At 41.2% G+C, this 21,263-nt stretch overlaps 1 long non-coding RNA gene across 2 annotated transcripts; it reads right to left on the reverse strand.

The window, feature by feature from the left end:
* Positions 1-10,420: 10,420 nt before the first annotated feature.
* Positions 10,421-20,544, reverse strand: LOC119033571. Of its 2 annotated transcripts, XR_005079299.1 has the most exons (4): positions 15,562-20,544; positions 14,301-14,380; positions 13,181-13,333; positions 10,421-10,637 (listed from the first exon to the last, which is right to left on the reverse strand). It is a non-coding gene; the product is annotated as an uncharacterized LOC119033571 (long non-coding RNA). The 2 variants fall into 2 exon arrangements; XR_005079298.1 differs by lacking the exon at positions 10,421-10,637 and having other exon boundaries at positions 11,907-13,333; positions 15,562-20,543.
* Positions 20,545-21,263: the final 719 nt, after the last annotated feature.

Below are 21,263 nucleotides of genomic sequence, written 5' to 3' on the forward strand. Positions count from 1 at the left end.
GATGAGCAGGAGCTGCCAATAAGTCTCGTCCGTGAGCAGTGATTACAGCAATTTTCAATAATGAAGATGGTAATGATGAAACTGTGAAACATTTCACTATCATTCACATTAAAAAAAAAAGCTACCACTGCACACTTGTGCGCTTTTTAAAGCAGTAATGGAATAATCTGCATGTACTGAAAAGGATTGAGGCAGATAGTTTTTTTTGGTTTTGTGTTTCACGACAGATTATTCAAAGAGGCTGAAACTTTGGCTGGATTTTTTACGCAGTGTTCCTTTAAGCATTTACAACAGAAAGAAAAGGACACTGAACACGATCTGTGTTGCTCACGCTGCCAGCTTTCTCTGCCAAACCCCTCCAGTTGAGTCTTCTAACACTGCCAGTGTGAAGTTTACACCCCGTGTGTGTGTGCGTGTGTGTGTGTGTGTGAGAGAGAGAGTGTGTGCGTAGGCTATGAATCGCAGGCTTTTGTGCGGGGATGACAGTTTGGGAGCTCTGCGAGAGGAGGAGGAGACCAAAGAAAGAACAGGAGAGAGGAGAGTGGAAAGACCTGGAGACGGGAAGAGAAGCCTCGGGACACTCGAGGAGCGATTTGTTGTCTTCCTTGATTCCTTCGTTCCTTTTCCTCAGTCTCCACAGACACACACACACACACACACACACACACACACACACACACACACACACACACACACACACACACACACACACACACACTCACTCCTCCCTTTGGCCAGCCAAGACAGCATGACCCCTGTCTGTCTTTCAGCCTTACCTCCTTGAGATAGTGTCTGTTGGGAATGTGTGTGTGTGTGTGTGTGTGTGGAGCTTTTACATTGGCTCAATATCACACACCCTTAAATCATATAGATCTGAAAGAGATTCCTTGGAATATTGAGGTTCATTTTATGCAACCACCTGGAGCAACACTGTGTTTAAGGCACGAAAACACTTTGTTGGGCCAAGAAAAAGATTTTTTGGCTTATAAAATGCCTGTTTTGGTGGACACACACACACACACACACACACACACACACTGACTTCTTTTGAAAAATAGCAGCTTTTGTTGAAACTTACTCGGATGGATATTGTCCCGAGGTCTCCTGAAGAAAAATATCGAGTTTCACACTTACAAATGTTGACTTGCAGCTTCAGACTGCAGGAATTGACTTGGCAGCGCTGCGTTTTGTACGTGATCTTTTATTCAAACATCCATCTTGACCCTCTCATTATAAGGACTTTGTTGCTCTTTACATTGCTTCACCTGGCTTCCTCATTTGCTGCCAGGATTACATGCTGCACTTATAGTTAAAGTGCAGCAGGCTGACGCGATTATTGCAAAAAACATTGAGGTTGAAGTTCAGATTAATCTAGCTGGATCTCACATCAGCATCTTTACAGTCTTAGCTTTGTGATGGAGGACGCTGCTGTCTCTTTCTGATGGTTTACATCTGATTGACCTTTCGAATCAAATTCATATTGCAGTGAAGAGGAATGAGGACAGTGGAGTGAGAGTGGTCAGCGTTCGCTCGCGCTGTCATGGTTAGAGAGGCTCCATTATTTCCCAGGAGGCCTCTGTGCTCTGGGGTTCAATTTTAACAGGATTTTCAGTCTTTTCAGCAACTTCTCACGGGGTCAACAGGGCAGCACGACACTACAAAATCACTTTATAGAGAGAGGTGGGAGAAGTTTGTACATCATAGTTACACCGTCATAGAAGAAAGAAATGGAAATGTAGACCATGTGACTTTTTGGCGTTGTTGCTGTCGCTGACGTCAGTGTACACGTCTGGTAAATGGACGCCATCCGTTAAGCGCTTTTATCTTGCGGCGGTGTACAATGTGCCTCTCATTGACCCAGTTACACGCGGTGAGCGAGCTAATGGTTCGACCATCGTGGGCTCTTTGGGGTTCAGCGTCTTGCTCAAGGACACTTTGACATGTGGCAGGAGGAGCGACCCTCTCCCGTTCCCACACTGCTGCTGTGTGTTTAGTGGTGGTGTGAATCCATCAAGGTATCTCGATGGCTTGAGCTATGATATAATCAGTGGTGTGTGTGTGTGTGTGTGTGTGTGTGTGTGGCTTGACTGGTGATACCATCAGCTTTCCTGCCTGTCAGAATTATAGTGGACTTTATTGTTTTTCACACCCGCGCACACACGCACACGCACACACACACACACACACACACACACACACACACACACACACACACACACACACACACACACACACACACACACAGTGGCTTATGTACAAGGACAGAGGCCTACACACACACATACAGGTCAATTGCATGATCCATTATTCATGTCTGTGTATGTGTGTGTGTGTGTAATAGCCGTGCTATTACAGGGTTCAGTACCAGACAGATCAGTTAGACATGTGATTGATGTGTGCATCTCCATGTCCTTTTGTTTGTGTGTACATGTCAGTGTATATGTGTGCATGTGTGTGTGTGTGTGCACGTGCGTGTGTGTGTGTGTGTGTGTGTCTCTAATGATGGACACAAGTTCTCAAGGTTAAACTGTTTTTCAGTTTCTGATGTAAACAAGAAAATTAGCGCCATGATTGGTTGGGACGGAGCGAGCGAGGAGGTCCAGTGGTGATCCAGTGTCTATATGTGACATTATCATGTATATACATGGATACTGAAAGCGCGTTTTTGCCCTTGACCAGTGTTGTTGTTGTTACTGCTCCAGGTTTCAGACGTCAGGGCAATTTGTTATCATATGGTAAATAGGAAAATGATCCCTCATACATGACCTGGGGGGATGTACAGTATATATGAGGAGTCAGCTGTGGTGGAACAAAGATGAGCCGGGTTCAGCTTCTCTGCTGGATGTTCAGACATTTTCTTCTGCTGCTGCCTTTGCGTTGACACAAAAGCCCAATTTAAAAGAGTTCTGAGAGCCCTTACTGGAAGCTGACGAGCCGCCGGTACTCAGCTAATTGTGTGGAACGACTTTCTTGGGTAATCTTGCTGTTACCCAAATTCAAATTTCTTACAATCTGGATGATAGTTTTCCTTTTTTGACAACCATTTCTAACTGATATGGTGACATGTTATTGTTTATTTGTGGGAGCTGAGGGCATCCAGCAAAAACAACATATTTCATGTTAAGCAGATTTTTAAGTCATCTATTTAAAAAAAGTAGAAACATAAACAGAAAAGTCTTTTAAAAATGCTCATTGTTTAATGCAGCACACAGCTACGGCTGATTAAGTACAGAAGGTCAAAGCAGTCAAGTAGGTCAAATGAGAAAATATATCTGTAAAAAAACCTAATGCTGCATTTACAGCCAGCACACTGGATTAACATCCACTCTCACCTCCAAATGAATAGTTTTGATCATTTGGAACCTTTCTGGCCTGCTGAGTTTTTCTCCCGTGAATGAAAACAGATTTAAATGTGTGTCAGGCGGAGACTCTGCATAGCTGTTAGTGTGGGTAACATTTTGTGACCGACTGGAGTAACAAACAGTAGGAATGTAGCCAAAGCTGCTGAAGTCTGATTGTTGTTTAATCTAGGTTGTAAAGAGATGGAAAAGCAGACATGAATATTGGTGCTGTCATTATTTTATGGAACGACGATAAGTCTTTTAAAACCTTTGATCATCATCCTTCTGGTTGTCTCTCATTTCACTAAACAAAACATGTAGGATTTATTCAGCAAAGACAGAAATTTGACAGTATTGTGACGGTTGTCGATTGCGCTGTTGAGTTGATGAAAGTTTGATCACTGCTGTTGCGATGTGACAGTTTCTTTCTTTCTTTTTCTTTTTTTTTTGGGCAGGGCCGTCTTTATTCTTTTTTCAGTTCTCGTGATGAAGACATCGTGTTCGTCTGAGTTTTCTAAAACAAGACGAGACGTGTCGGCAGCAACTGTTTCACTTATAGATTGGAGGGCTGATGGAAGCGGTGAACCGAAGCGTCCGTGACCGCTTCATCTGCCCGCTGTAGTTTCATTTTAATCCAGCTGACTGTATTTTCCAACGTTTCTCTGGAAAAGTGTTTGAACAGAAACGAGCAGAGTACAATGAAATGAAATATTGCTCCACAAGCAAGAGTCACTGCAAAGGGGTTTTCCCGTGAGAGGGAGAAACGTTCAGCAGCTGATCAGTAATGCTGTAAACTCTTAACTGAGCCTGAAACCTTTTAACACAACTGCAGATTCAGGTTAATCGTAGCAGTTACAGGAAAGAGAATGATTTCCCCTCAGCTGGAGGAAAAAAGTGTCATTTTTATTTATTTTTTTTAGCAGCGCTGTGACTCCGAACATTAAATTACTGTGGCTTCACTCCGCTCTCATCCTGTCCACGGGAGCTGGGTAATTAGGATGAAATATGGCTGCAGCCATTTAAATGTGTAACTTCAAAGACAGAATGTAGATGTAGTTGCACCAATCTGTGGAACCCAGTGAACAAAGAGAAACAGCAGAAAACAAATTACAACTATGTCATGTTTACCGACTGTACACTGTAAGATATCAGTGTAAAGAACCTCCCACATGGGTTTGAATTTGTGTTACCACTTACAGGCAATAGCATCAGATTATACAATCTTCCTATTGGGTAACTTTGACCTTGTGTGTTTTGTCCTAATCTCCATGTAGCTCCATACCTCGTCAGAAATGTTTCAGAGGCAGAGCATCATGCCTCTGTGGTCCTGGTGACGAGCTCAGATTGTTCATTCCATCATTTGTCTTGATTTTTGTGCTTCTACCAGGGTCAGTATGCTGGAGAAATCGGTTCCTGTTTGTTTGACCAGATGTTTTCTGCTTTTCCTGACTTCCTGCCCGCCTTGATCTGAATCCCAACGTCCATCCTCCTGACTCACGCACAGTGCTGCGTACAGACCACGATGTGTTCACTGTCATCACGTCAAGCCTGTGAGGGGGAAATAGACGGACCAGAAGACCCCAATAATTTAGTGCATGTTGATGAGACTATTCATCTACATATTTTTGCATCATTATGTGATTGAGTATTATGTCTGGCCAACATGATTCACAATTCGACGTCGATGTCGCAGTGAATGTACACATTGCAGTGAATGCACCTTGAACAGACTCCAGAAGTCTGCAGGAAGTCCACTTGAGGGCCTGGAAGAATTGTTGGTATGGATGTCAGCTAAGACCTGCTCATATTCTCCACTGGAATGTCTGAAGCACGAGTGTTGTCCAGAACGGCTCTGATTACCTCTGCCATGGGTTAAGAGTTATGTCACGACCGGAACGTTTCCCAGACGTGCCCTGTGGGACCTGAGAGAAAGTGAGAAACTTGAGACAAAGTGTGAAATGTCTTGTTTTAAAACCTGGAAAAAAAAACAAAAAAAAAACATTAAAACATCTGCTACTGCGACGAAGAACTCTTCTGACAAAGAGCCTGAGCTGGTCTTGTTCAGGTTCGAGCACTTTGGCACCAGTAAAGAGTTTAAAATGTCTTTTTAAACCTTAATGACTGACTGTGAACTAACTGTGGCAACAGGCTGAGTGTTTTGGTAGCGAGCATCAGTTGGTCTTTTTGGATGTCATGATATTCTTCCAAACTGATTCTGACAGCGTTCCAGAGTTTGTCCTTATGAAGTCGACATTTTGGGAAAGTGCTCGTCTTCTTGATGCGTACATGTTGTTTCTGCAGACGTGTTTTATAATTAGTGTTTGTTGTTGTACAGTGATTTAAGGGATTTCTACTCAGACGGCGTTATTTTTCTGTTTCTGTAATGGAAACCTGACATTTTCTCCTCCAGCTGAAAGGTCTACTTTGTCTGGGACTGACGCCAGATGGAACAATTTTACAAGCGGTTGCTGGAGTAACATAATCATTATCAAACGTTTTTTGTTTTTATTTTTTTTTTTACTTCTGTCCGACTCTGCCACATCAGCCGTTTTTACATTTTATGTTGTCCTTAAAGTTTACCCACTCCAAACAGGCTCCAGATAAATCAAAGCAAAACAAACTGCAGTGAAGCAAAAACGAGTTTTTTTCAAATTTCTTTTCAGCAATCTCATGATGACGGAACTTCTTATTACCTTGAATTTACAATAGTGCTGCAAAAAAAAGGACTAAACTTGTATTTTGCTCAGAGAGCAGATCACTAAGAAAGCCTTTCAGCGGCAATAAATCATAAATCAGACACTGAGACACGACCTTTACTTTGAAATAACTGATCAAATTATTCAGTGAATTTGTTGATGCTGCATCAGGTTTAAAGTCCAGAAACGTACACAACAATACAACTGACAGCAACTGAAGGGTAATGATGCGAGCTGAGGATTAGCAGGTTTTCATGAGAGAACGTTCTGGAGTGGATCTATTGTCCCTCGCTGAATCTCCTCTCCGACTCTGCGCCTCCCAGGAGAGAACACCTGACCAGGTTTGTTGTTTCGGCAGGCAGGACCGCCGCTCTCTGGGGATCAGCTCAATATCTAAATACCAGCTGCAGCACCAACGACAATCAAGGGAGAGCTGCGACTTCCAGAATGAAAGCGTGACTGGCTGCTGACAGGCACTGAAATGTTCATGTTTAGCTCTCTGAAGGAATAAATGCTAAATGAGATACAGCTGTGACTCCTCCGGGAGATAAGTGTCATCAAATTTAGAGATGACATATGTGTAGTACAGTAAGAAAGCACAGATGAAGCATTTTCATGCTGGAACTATGTTTATCCCTCTTGCTGCTGTCACTTCTTTTCGTGTTTCTATTTTTTTTTTTTTTTTCAAGTTACTTCAAGGACACTCTCCAGAGTTTTTTTTTTTTTTTTTTTTTTTTTTTTTTCATTTGATTTAATTCATTTTTTTCCGATGCAACATCGATTAAAAACATAAATACTGGGTGTGGCTGAAACCAAATTAATGTGTTTGTAATTAGGGCACAGCAGAAATTCATTAACTGTTGTCACACAAACTGTAATTTGTGGTTTAGTAATTTTCAGAAGTCAAACTTGTTCTACAACTTCCCTTAAAGCTTTTAAATTGTTTATTTGACATCATCCTTGTATCCATAAAACTCCTCTTGGTGTTATTTTCTTTTCCTTTCAGCGTGATGAATGGGAGCGTCTTGAAATATGCAGACATCATAGACAGCAAATCATCAGCTTATTCCACTATCATTGGCAACAGAAGTTAGGGATGAAGGAAGTCATTTCCAAATATTATGGAATCTTTTGTTAGGAGTCTCAATTCATGACCTCTTAAAGTTTAAGTTTGTGGTCATGTTGTACATAGTTTTCAAGTCTAGTATCCTCATTGCATGAAATAATTTGTGACACCTCTTCAAGTCCAGACGTGTCTGTGGTTAACATTTAATAACTCCACCTCCTCTGAGGGTGCGACAGTGTGTACCAAAGTATCAAAGATCTAAATCATTTTTAGAAATTGTTCCCACTGAGGTTGATTAGAGTTAAATAATGAGACACTTTTGTAACCAGATACAGAAAAGTCTTTGTCGAGAAGAAGTCTTGCTTTGAAACCTCTTGAGACACGAGTTGTTCCAGTTGTTGCCTGTTTTAGATTTTAGCCAGAAATCAGTTGAATAGTCAGCCGTGACTTTGGGAGCTCCTCTCTATAAATCTGACTTGCGGTTACACTGCTGTCTTCCTCCAACAAGTCACCTCCCGCAAGATGTCAGAGTCTTCTCCTTCTCCACGAGCGAGACTTGGATCAAAAGTCAAATATATAATACGATCAAATGTGGCTCTGGAAGATCTCTTCATTAAAAAAGAAAAAAATGTAACCTGTGACTCAATGACAGGCTCACCTGTTCATATGTTCCTGCGTTCATCGCGTCTTTGAAACGGAACATCATTAGTTTTCTAGCATCAGTGTGTATAAGATCAGAAGAAAACCTGTCTGGAACGGATGTTTGCAGGTGACATCAAAAAAAAACATATTGTGAAGTAAGAGTGTCTAAAATGAGTGTATTTATGTGTAACAAATATAGATGTGTGTATCCAATAGTGTGTAGACAACACGCTGACAAAATGAACAAGTAAACCATTGTTCTCTGTGAACGGCAGAAAAATAACTTTTCACATTTTTTAGGCACTTTGTGTTTGTGCATTATATATCGTATATCAATGTTTGCTTGTTGTTCTGTGTGTGTGTGTGTGTGTGTGTGTGTGTGTGTGTGTGTGTGTGTGTGTGTGTGTGTGTGTGTGTGTGAGGCATCATCACCGATGTGTGAGTTAGAGGCAGGGTGTTAATTACTAGTCCGTCTCACTAATAGACTCAGAGCATTAATGCAATCAGCCTCAAAACCAATTAATTCAACATCTGCTCTGATCAAATTTGCCTCTGCCATGTTTTGATGATGTATCCACACACAATTATTCCCTTAATCTGATGAGAACAATTAGTCTTCTTGCCATGGAGATGCCATCTAATTATCAAATATCACTGATGCGCATCACAGAAGTCCAAACCATTTTTTTTTTTTCCTGCTGTCGCTCGGTGTGTCCTTAAATGACAATGAGGCTTGTTTCTGTGGAAATCTCTTGTTTCTTGTTGTCTGTTTATCGCTCCATTTCTAGTCCCTCATTCCAATCACTTTTTGTTTCTCTCCTCTTTTATTCCTCACCAGTTTTCTCTACTTGTATCTCCTTTCCTGTCTTCCTTCATTATTTTTCTATTATTATTCTTTCTTTTATAGTTTTTTTTCTGTTCAGTCTACCTGCCTTTTCTTCACCTTCTTTCTTCCATCCATCCATCCATCATTTCTTCTTTTGTTCCTTACATCCATCCTTCCTTCCTTCCTTCCTTCCTTCCTCCTATTCTTTCTTTCTTCAACCATTTCCCCGTCTCTTTCTCTTCTTTTCTTCTCCTTACATCGTCGTGATGTGCCTCTAACTCCTCCCGCTGACTCCCTGTGTGTACAGTACGGCTTTATATGTAAATGCCTCCACCTATAAATTAAACTACACACTGTAAGGTTGACCTTGTCTCATCTGTGCATGGACGGGGCACCACCGCCCATCTACAGCATAAGTCAACATCATTCTCCGGGTTAGACACTTTACGCCACAAATGCACACTGAGTGACACACACATACCTATCATAGTGGTACTATGATAGGTATTTGTGCTGACAATATGTCACCTACAGTGCTATAAGTCAGTGTACGCGGTAGCACAGGTTGATTTAAAGAGCTAGTTTAAATGCTAAGCGCCGACACTCACTCAGCTGCAGTGACAGCTGCTGTATGGGCACCGAGCAGAAAGTCACATTAATCAAAGGCCAATCAAAAGTAATCTAAACTGTACAAACGCCAGGAACTGTAAACGTGTCAGTAGGTTGAGGCATTATGAAAATACTTCCACTTGGGTTTCTTGTCCTCCTTGATTTCCGTTCCATTTCAAATTACATTCAAAGATCGGGAAATGGATTCATCTCTGGGGTCAAACCAGGACATACAAAGAGCATACAAAGGTAAAATAACAAGATTACCAGACAACATAATACAAATTCTGACATCGATTCCATAAAGATGTTTTACAACTTGTTATATTGAGCTGACAGCTAATTTAACACAGTCTCACATCCAACTCCTCAAATATGGCAGCTTGGTCTGGTGAGGATGGTCAGGTTAGCAATGATAAATGTGCAACCTCGTCATACACACATATTATTACATAATAGGACTTTTGGATTGTTATTCACATTGTCAAATCGTCTTGGTTTGGCGAGGTTTAGGCACAGGATGTACCTGTTTAGGTTCAGGAAAGGTCATATCTTGAGTTCACATAGCTACATTAATTCAGTCAAGTAAGTTTCCTTTCTTAGGTAACACAACTTTAAAACAAATCGACTTTGCTGCTTAGTCACACACCAGACTCAAGCCCCACTCTTCAGAGGAAAAGGTCGTTATAGTACGCATCCATCCACCCCCGCCGTCTTCTGACTCAGACTTTTGTTTTCTTTTCTTGTCTATTTTTTACTTATTGTGCAGTAGTATAAAAAGCAAGAAAAGTCCAAGTGATACACTGGGCCTTCTCTCCAGAGGCAGGGGTTTAAATTATGTAAAATAAGTACGTTCACATATGTTAATTACTTAACTTACATTTCAGGTGACTGAATGTTGTTATTTACATCCAGAATATGATCTTTACCACACTGTGACCATTGATAATAGTTCATAAATCATGATATGTAATAATAAGTGAACTCTATGTAAGGTTAACCTGACAAAGCAAAAAACCTATTATTTCTAAATTGACGGGTTGGTAGAGCGATATGTTTATATATTATGAAGCTGAACACGACACGTTAAGTGTGAGAACTTGTTAGTTGTACTGTTCAGGTATGATTTGTGTACATACAGGCTGTGATTAATATAACTGTGACTCATTTTCAAGGAATCAAACATGAATAACTTCACAGAGGTGACTTTTTATTGCAGGGCTAGTGTGAATCACTTTTTCATATCAGGTGTTGTGTTGTGTTGTGTTGTGTTGTGTTGTATTGTGTCAGCCCAGGAGGCGCCCGGACCACCCACGGATGGACAGCATGTTTACTCCCGCCTTTATTTTCTCGTACTGTTTGGAGTATTGCTGCTCAGGTAAACACACGGTCATACACAAAGGGTTACAAATAGGGCTGCTGTTTGATGAGTCATCCTCAGGTAGCAGAATTCATATCTGGTGAGAGAGGAAGCAAACACGATAAGTACAGGCTGCCTGGGAATGAGAAGGGGTTTTTAGAGAAATCAATTTGGGTAATGTCAGCCATTTCATGTGTAGTTAAAGTGAACTCGCTAATTGTGGATTTGCATTCTCATTTTGACGGATTGATTGCTGCAACAGATGAGAGACGTCGGAGAAACAGGCCGAGGGTCGGCTGCAGATGAGAGCGAAAGAGAGGCAAACGAAAAAAATAGCATCGTAAAGCAGATTGAGAATCTGAGAGAGAGACAGGACAGAGAGAACGAGCGGGGAGGTAGTTACAGTCGTCTGTGCCATGATGTGAATGATAATGAGGAGGGGACAGTCATTGTCGAACAACTGCTACCCCAGGTTTATTTGAAGCTTTTACAGCACGGCAGAGCGCTGCATCTCTGGGGATCCTGAGGTAAAGAAATAAAAATCCTCAAATGCAGTAAGGGACTGAGTTGCTACCAATCTTATGAAGGACAAACCTCAAGGCTGGAGGAATTAGTGAATTAATCATATTGCAACTTCAAAAAAGGATGAAGGATGTTAGGGTGGTCAGTGTGTTTTGTTAAGTTGTAACGACTACACATGACAGGCGCTCTCTCTGCAAAATCAATTAAATTAAAATGTGCAGAAACAAAATACAGATATTGAGTCATATTTTAGTTTTTGTAACTGCAGAAAGTTAAATTTAGCTTTGTGAATGATTCATAGCTTCATATTTATCTTTAGTTCTATGCTTTATTTGCCTAATTAGTAGCCGGCCAAAGCTTCTCAGTAAGATGCACGTGTCACAGCTTGTTAATGGAACATGATCTTGCTACAGAATATGAGATTTAAAGCTTGAATATTTTTGGCAAACAAAGATGGATGTCATTTGAGGAGGGTCTGCACTGGTCCACATGTCAGCTCGGACGTCTGTAGTGTACAGGCCTTTAGATTTCAGAGCATCTCCCATTTGAGCCTCAGACAGTCAGAGCTTTTTAACGATGTCCTCGAGCCACAGTCGCTGCAGTAATGACCGCATCGTTATTCAATAACTACTGCAGTTGTTGTCATGGATGACATTGTTAACTTGTTTGACGAGGAGCAACATGGCGCGGCAGTCTTTTTGTATTTGTTTGAGGCTCCTTGGTGGATACCCTGCTCCTTTCATGGCTTTTGATGCTTCAGCCTACAGATAGTTTTGCTCACAACTTCCTAGTACAACTTTATTTTAAGGGTTCCTGACCAGGATCTCTGTACAGTAATAGTTTTTTTATTTTTTTTATTTTCTCAACTCAGCATCATGTAATCTTTTACACGATCAGATCCACCACTGAGCAAGATCTCTTTGGTGGAATTTCACATTTTCTTGACTCCAAAAATACATTTTTTTAAAAAAGCCCAAATAATTAAGAGTGTTGCACAAAAACAATATCTGCTCCGCATGATGAACAATTGTGCATGTACAGTATATGTTGCTAGCATTTCATCATGTTTCTACAAGGACACATGAATAGTTTTATCCTGATTGCACTTTGCTTTTCTTTCTCTACCTATTTGTGCAACGTCTGTCTCGGAGAGTACCCATAAGTCATTGCAACATGAGGTCATTTCTTGCTGTTGCTGTACAGATGTACTCACCGCAGATGGGGGGTGCATTGTTTATTCTGATCAACCAAATTGAAAAATTATACACATAAATAAATATGAGCTCAATTACTTCAAACATGCCCACCAGCTGGATGGATTCTGCTTTCTATTATCAGAATCAGAAATGTTATGTTGATCCCTGAGGGGGGAATTTGGGTTACGTGACACTTGCTCCCTCTAGAAGAGAAATGTCACAACATGGAGAAACTGTAAGAACAATATAAAATAAAGAGTGGATAACTAGAAATAAAAGTGTGTAAAAATGGGGAAAAAAAGAGGTTTCTGCCTCAAAGAATAATTGCTCCGGGCTGTATAACTGTAGAATAGTGTGTTGTGCTATTGTACTGTTAAAGCAGTTGACTAAGTACAGCTATTTCTACTATGTGGAAAATGTGTTTCAAGCATTGCATAACAATGCTAATAACTTAGATCTGGAACACAAGGTTATGATAAGAGGTGCAGCAGATTGGACCTACAGCATGTGTTTACATGAGGACTCTTTTTAGATCCAGCCTCAGTTTTCAGGTGTATAATTATATTGTAACTAGAAAAACACAGGAAGGATATTATAGTGTGTATTATTATATTGTATTACATATTATTATATATAGTGGTTTGGACGTAAAGTTGGCTTATGTGCAGAGATTACTTCACCTTAATGCTCAAAGCTTTTTAGCAGGAATCCTACAGAGGAGACATGCCGAACCAAGTCATCAGAGTAAATGCTGGGAATGTAAATTTCTGCAAGGATACGTATGCTGAGACTGTCTGATTTCTTTATGTTGTATCTTACTTTTCTTTAAGTTGAAGTTTCTATGTTATGTTGTGACAAGGGTTAGCTAGTGGTCTGTTCAGGGTAAGGTAAGGTTTGTTTTTTATGTTTTGGATTAAAATACCTTGGACTTCAGACGTCTTTTTTGTTGCCTCAAACACTGGCTGGAAACTGGCCCAACATTTCCTTATACATGTTGAAACAGTCTTGAACTGGGGTCACTGGCTTGGCAACCTTCTCGCCTGAAACTCCATCAATATCCTCTCCACCTTCTGATCTGAAAGTCAGGTCATTGCATGTAATATGACTGTGATAGAACACATTTTGTGCAAATGTCAGTATGGTACGTAGCCTATGACACGTACAACTATGAACATATCCCGGCAACTGGACTTGGGACAAGCCATTAGTGATGGGCTCAGTGTCTGAAGATCCAAACCCCTTTTCTAGCCTTTTCTCCACCAGTTTATTCAGATACTGACCATGTCAATACATATTTAATGCAATATATCAACTGAAAATTGTTATCAGATATTGTAAAAAAAAAAAAAAAAAGATTTCTCCAGGCAGATCCAAAGAGAGTTATCTTGTGCCAGTTTTTCCACTGCAACTTTTTAAAGGCTTGTTTTATCTGTCAGTGATTCCGGATCCCAACAACAACAACAACAACAGCAAAAAAGCTCTTGTAAGATTTCGCTTTAGAGTTCACGCACACACACGCACACACACACACACACACACACACACACACACACACACACACACACACACACACACACGCATGCTCACAAACATTTTACCAGCTCATTTGACACTCAACATGCACACAGGGAACTCTGATGACACAACAGTCAAACTCACTGTCACACACACAAATGTTGAAAGCTGTCTGCATGTGCGCGAACACACACACACACACATACACACCAGCTAGCTACCGAGAAGAGTCAAGTGGAAATCTTTGCCATGGGCTACAAACAATAAGAAACTGATTAACATTCGGCACCCTGAACTCAACCCAGCTCTGCCTCGCTCACTCTCTCTCTGCTGTTATTTGTTTTTCATCCCTCTGTCCTTCTCTTTCTGTTAACGCGATGCTTTCACAGCACATGAGAGTGGCAATTGTATGGGAAAGGTGTGTGTGTGTGTGTGTGTGTGTGTGTGTGTGTGTGTGTGTGTGTGTGTGTGTGTGTGTGCACGGGCGATGATGACTAGAATAGAACCTAATGAGGTATGGTTACTACATTGCCGAGATGACAGCATGCGGCAGGCAGCATCTCATCCTCCATCTCTCCCTCCTCGTCCGTGTCTCTCTCTCTCTCTGCTGTAAACAGATGTAGAGTACAACATTGTAACCACAATCCCCCTGGGCACTTTGGAAGCCTCTCACTCATGAAATCTATCTTTTTTCTCCCCTCTCTCTCTCTCTCCTCCCTTCACTTCTCCTCTTGTCATCTCTCTCCTTCCCCTCCTCTGTTAGGCCACAGTGGACCGGTTGTGGCTCAGTTGTAATTACGGAGCTGAATGATTTGGCTTGTAGTGCCATTGATGGGTTTGTCGCCGCACTTGTTTTGTGTCCGATCTGAGGGGATTTTCTGGAGTACAACACGCTGCTTCACGGCCCCGTGCTGTAGCGTTCGATCCAAATTTGAATCGATAACTTGTTTGGGCCAAATTATGAAGCGACACACACAAACACAAAACTTGAGAATGCTGTTTTACACCTGACTGCACGAGTGCGTTCTTATTAAGGATGTTGTAAGTGATTAAAGGCTCCTGCATTCGAACACGCACTTGTATCCACTGGCTGCTGCAGGAAGTCAGTCTCCTACAGTAACCAGAGGACATGTTTACTTTATAGCAATGTAGGTAATGTACATTCGAGCAAAATCACGGATAACTGCTTTAAGGTTAGAAAAATTCTGCTTGTTTTTTTGTTTTTTTTTAAATAGCAGATTGTTGTTGGTGTCACACAACTGTTGAAATGCTGTGAGACCGCGGTCACTGGCTTGCAACCTAGTCGCTTGTAAGCCCGACAACATCACCTCCACTGCCAGAAATGCAAGTACATGTGACTGTGAATGTTGGTATGTAGCATTCGTTACATGCAAATGTGAATGTATTTGTAAAGATGTTAAATGTCAACATTTAGTCCTGGCGAGTGAGCTCAGGAGAGAGTCGAGGACTGTCAGGCTGATTTTCACACCGGGTTTTTTATTCCATATTCCCTAGTTGAACAGAGAGGCCAATCAAAAGAGAATGACTTCAACAAATAAAGTCTCATTGCTTTTTTTCCACATTTGTTTAATCTTGTTCAGCATGTGGTAGGTTGTGTCTGCGTAGCGTACTCCTCATCAGAGTGCAGGCAGCTGGTGTATTGGGAACGCGGAGAACAATACGGGTAGAAAAAAGCTTGTAATGACAATTGAAGGGAGGAAAGACTGATGTCCCCGTTTACTGTTGTGAAATGTGTTCTCCCTCTGTTACATCCCATTAACATCACACCTTCAACAAGTGTCTTTATCCAACCTTGACTCGTTTTGATGCGAGTTGTTAAAATCCCCCCGCTCATCCCATCTGTGTGGTAACCAACTGCGACTTTTTGCCTCGTCATATCCATGTGCTTTTCTTTATCTCTCTCAAGCTGTTTGTACACTTTAGTTCCAGGTTGCTTAGATCCCTGTGCTCTTAATCAAGCTGTAGAACACGGCCAAGCTGAGTTCTGATTCCCGTCGCTTTGTTCTCCGAGCTCATTGCTTTAAGAAACAAAACTCTGGAACAGTCAGACAAGGAAGTGATGAAGTGGTCCATCACAACAAATCGGTGAAAAAATAACCACACCGTCACAGCACAATATGTCATTTCTGCCACAAGGAGGCCTGCAATCAGACATCTAAGACCATCGTAGTGGCATCATGGGAGTTGCTGTCCATAGTTTCATGAATGAAAATCTATCCAAGCTACATGACTCGGGCAGAATTATTCACGTTTTGTTTAGTCCTGTTTGGCCGACTTCCTCACTCTCTCTTCGTCGATGTACCAGCTAATCAGCATTGCATTAAGTAGAAATTCTGGATTTCTCTTGGTTTGGACTTCATTGGAAACATTTAGGATGGAAAGCCAATTACATTTTTGGATCAACAAACCAATGGCAACATTATTTGTTGTCCAGCCACAATAGATGTTGCATTCTCACTTTCTACTTGATTTGCTTGCACTTCTCACCTTACTGTGTAAAGGACACTCTAGCTCTGGCATTGGTGCTGGACATTGGTGTTGAACATAAATAACAAGATGTGGATTTGATGGAGACACACATTTTATAAGGATTTCTGGGTTTTCTCGCAGTTTGGCAGGAGTATAATCTCACCATATGGACTCAAGTTCAGTCTCAGCTACGCTCGATTTGGAAAAAGTGCGCTGCAATGCTGACACATGTTTTTGAATCATGCCATTTCATTGTGCCTCTTGGCGTTTCTTAGTCTGCGCGAGAGAGCACAACAGATGTGGTTGGTTAGGGATAGTTAGGCAACCAATTATCTGGGATTTGTTCATCATAACTGTCTTTAAAAATCTAAACTAGAGTGAGCTCCTCTGCCACAGCGACATCACACACCTTCCTGTACGCTGTGGGATCTGGATGCCAATGACGGACCATCCATTCATATATCTGACTATCTAATCTGCCTGCTGGTCTGCCTGTCTGTGTAAACTGATGTCTTTGCTGCCCCTGCTCATCATTTCAAAGGGAGGACATCATGTTGCACTGTGTCCACACCGCTGTGTGTGCGTGTGTGTGTGTTTCTGTTTGTCTTTAACAAGCTCAGAGAGGTTGATGTATGACCGGCCAGCTCCTATTCGCTCCCTGCTTGATCATGTTGATGGATTGTTGGTCTGAGAGTATGTGTGTCTGTATGTGTGTGTGTCCCATGCTATAGATTGAGAGATATAAGGTGAGTTTTGTGGCGAATTCCCCCGAGGACGAAACTTAAACAGCACTTGAAAAAGCAATGACTCTGCATGTGTTTGCATGAGTGTGTGTGTGTTAACATACCAGCTTTGTGTGAATGGGGCACAAGTGACAGCCAGATTAGACTGTGGGGTATCAGTGAGACCTCATCTACTCCCCGTATTAAAATGTTGACTACATATGCATATGTTGCAGCTGTGATGAACAGTCCCATCATGTCCTGGCATGCTCTGGTATTATAATGTTCATGCTGTCAGCATTATGTCTGTTTCATGGTTGAATCTCGTTTGTCGCCTGCAATATATGCAGAGGCGGCAGCTAGACTCCGAGGTGGTGTATAGGCGACAGAAATAGAAGTTGTCACTGTACGAGCCCATCCTCATCAGGACAATGGCCCTATAGGTCATCTGTGCAGGCGGCTTAGTATGACCCTCGTTTTTCATTTTGGTGCAGGATAGAGCAGCCACACTTAGCGGCACAGCTCACTTGCATCTCAAGCGCAACTGCAATGTCATCTCATCTACAGATTCGGAGTCCTGTCTATTTTTAGGCCAGTCACACTCACGAATCTTAGTAAAAATGTTGTTTGTATGTGCACACACATGCATACAGGCCGCCAGTCTGTTTTCACCCCATACACGCCAAACAGCAGCTACCAAACCTCTAAGTTTGCTGTAGTGACCCCTGTGGCACCTCTCTAGTGCTGCAGTATACAGTTTTATAAAGGTCTGACTCAGGGGGTGACCCAATTGTCAACATTTGGAAACCTTATTAACCGTACAAAGGTGATAATATATAAGTCTTACTGGACGTTGTGTAATATATACTAAGCTAGCAAACTTGAATGTGGATCACATACTAAACAGGCACCATAGAGGAAGTAGATCATCATAATTTGAAGCTTACCGCTCTGAGGTCGATTGACGCGCTGGTGCATCAAAATCATGTGACCAATTCAAGATGACGTAGCAGCGAGACGGAGCCTCACTGAGTCTCTGTTCTGACTTAAGTATTGGTGCGGCCTTCAAACTATCTATCAGTTTTCAAATTGTGTTGATAGGTCAAGTTAAACCAGACTGAGGATGTATAATGTCTGCCATGCTTTTTCGCTAACAATGTAGACCTATAGAGACAGCGACAGAGATAATGAGTTTTGAGATGTGACAGATTTGTAACATTTAGCATGATTGGAGTGTATAGTCAGTGTGTTATGTAGTGTTTGATGTAGTGTGTTTAGTGTGTAGTGGAGTCGTGTTTTTTTTGTTTTTTTTTGTTTAATGAGTCAAAACAATGAGGAGAGCGCTGAACGTGGAGCCTCAGGCATTGCCTACATTTAAATGTAAATAGTTACATATAACTTTGTAAATTTCAAAAAACGTATACACAAATTTAGCAAACAACAATTTATATGTGCATTATAAGTAATAAAAAAAAAACAAATAGAGTCAAGATCAGTGGTTTTGCTATGAGGACATGTTGCATCGTGCAGCCCACACTGGCTCTGAACTTGGCACAAAAAGGTTTTCTTGTAACAAGTTTCAAAGGTGCCGTGTCAATTTGAGTATTGAATATTTCAATATATTATGATTGGTTGATGTAGTTTGAGACAATTTTTATTCAAATATATCCTTTGTAATAATCTATTTCCACTTCTAACTTGTATCCTAAGAACAGCACAAGACAATGAAAACAACCACAGGATGGCCAGGCAGTCATAGCAAGCATATTCATGGGGTGGGGGAGGCTGTATCAGATTTCTACCCACAGTGATCATGTTTGTGTTTGTGGTAATGAGGTTTCTTCCTACATGATGAGATTTCTGGCAACATTTGAACTGGTGGTAATGAGATTTATACCTGCAGTGGTGAGGTTTCCAGGTGATAATGAGGTCTCCACCAGCAGTGGGGAGGTCTCTGCTTGTCGGATGAGGTTTCTCCCTCATCGCACTGGTAGAACAAACGCAATTTGCATTAAAGCCTGCCAGATGATATGGAAGATTTAATCACGCACAAACATGAAATGGAAGACATAAACTTGTGACACTCTGAGCACAACAGATCATGTTTGAATGTGCAAAGTTTGCTACATCTGTGAAGAGTTGCTTCTTTCAGTCTCAGGCGTAAGTAAGCATGCTAGAGTATTTCAGGTACTGTGATGAAATACTGTCAAGTAATATTTCAGCAAACTATTAATACGTTAACATTTCTACACGTCATTGGTGTTTGTAGAAAACATGCCGTATCGTGTCCACATTACATGTTTATAACCTGTCCTCCATATCAGGAAGTGGAGGGGAAAGTTTATATTTTCCACATAGGTAATATGTCATTTTGATCAGTTGTGTAATTTGAATCTGTATGCTGAGACACTTTTCAGCTGTCATGCTGACGTTTGAGAGAATGCCATTTCCCATCCAAATCCAACATTACTGGGTGAGAACTGAAGCCCTGGAGGATTGTGCTTGACAATTTAAATGCAATTGTTTTTTTTTCTATTTGCATCATATACACTGTTTGATTTCTCGCATGGAGGCTTTTTATGTCTTCTCCTTAATAATATATGGAAGCTGCCTTGCAAAGTGACTTAAATAGGAGTTGTAAAACAAGATAAATGGTTGATCATTGACGGCATTGACGGATCTTTTGCAGTCCCAACATTTTGTGCCTCTAATGAGTCCCACTCTCACATTCCCAAGGTGGTGGAAGCTTTGTTTACGTCTTCCATCCTCTCCATTGCTTCCTGCCCAAATTTGTTGTATTACCCTTTGGACAAATCACAGTATTTGTCTCAGGGGCTTAAAATCCTCGTCCTGAACCCGATGAAGTCAGGCTCAAAATTGATGGTTTACTCCATTTGGGCATTAGTTTGGTTCATTACTTCACTGGATTTGTTCGAGCCAGGCTCTGCTTCTTTGCTAATGGAGCCAATTACACTGTTTTTTTTAAACAACAGAGTTAGACCATATTCTTATTTCTTTTTTTTGGAATCGAAAAATGCAAAAGTATGTTCTAGCAAAAGTCAATAGAAGTGAAAGTTTCTGTGCATGTGTGATTCAGGTGAACTTGCCGTGCAGTGTTCGAAAAGGGAATATTAAGAAACGAAAAACAGAAAATTGCATCAGTTTGAACAACATCGGCCTGAATATAAGTCCCCTCATGTCCTTGCGAACATGTATTGAAGGAAGACTGTCTGAAGATGGCAAGCCACACTTCCACACTCGTCCTGATGTCCAGGCCAAGCTGATCAGAAACTTAACACAACAGCAACTTTGAACACATAGTATCTGTGCACGACACATAAACTTTTAAAACAGTTAATAAAGCTCAAGAAGATGATACGAGTCCCAAGATTACATTCCTGTCAGTGTGTTCTGGTGCTTGTGATCTCCACATTGACTGTTTACCTGTGTAAGGAAACTAGAACACTTCCAATTAGAAAATCTTGTCTACAGATTATGTATTGAAAAGCAGATATCTACTAATATATATAACTTGTCAACTTAATGGATGACTCCTTATCTAAACATTGAAAAAGCCATCAGAATTTCTCTGACGTAAGATTTTTCTTCCACTTTTAGGGGTCATTACCAATAAAAGATTTAATGGTTTTTACAAAAATTGTGATTGCAGTATGGCCAATTACAAACAGCCCATAATATTCTACAAACAATAAACACTCTGTAGGAGCTGTAGGTAATCCTTTCTTATTTACATGGTATTGTTTTGTTTTGTTTTTTTTACATTTGGATCAGAGCCAGCTACAGTTACTATCTAAGTCAGTCACAGATAAGAGGTTCATTAAACTATTATTCACTGATCTGGATGACTGAAAATGTCCACAGACATGTGTATAATTACGAATTAACTGTTAAAGAGCACTGACTGAATAGAGGAAAAGTTTGTGTCATGCAGGAAACTTTGCCAAGGCTCGTCTCTGGAAATGCTAACCAAGCAGTGAGCTCGGTCCAGGTGGACCTGTGTGGGTTCTGATCGGTCCAAGCTTTCATTTCCAGGACCGATACAATCTCTACTTCCTGCAGATTTGTCTCATTCTCTCACTCAGCCCCTGCCATTAACACTCTCAGGAGACGCCCGGGTTTCTCTCCGTCCTCCCGTCCTTCCGTCCTTCCGTTGGTTTCCACGTTTTCCTCTCCTCCTCTCATCTAATCCGCGATTCAAATTACCTGAACGCCTAATGCTTCCTTTTAGCGATGCATGAGTGGGATCAACTGAAGAGA

This window comes from Acanthopagrus latus, chromosome 15, assembly GCF_904848185.1.
Source record: "Acanthopagrus latus isolate v.2019 chromosome 15, fAcaLat1.1, whole genome shotgun sequence".
Lineage (NCBI taxonomy): Eukaryota > Metazoa > Chordata > Actinopteri > Spariformes > Sparidae > Acanthopagrus > Acanthopagrus latus.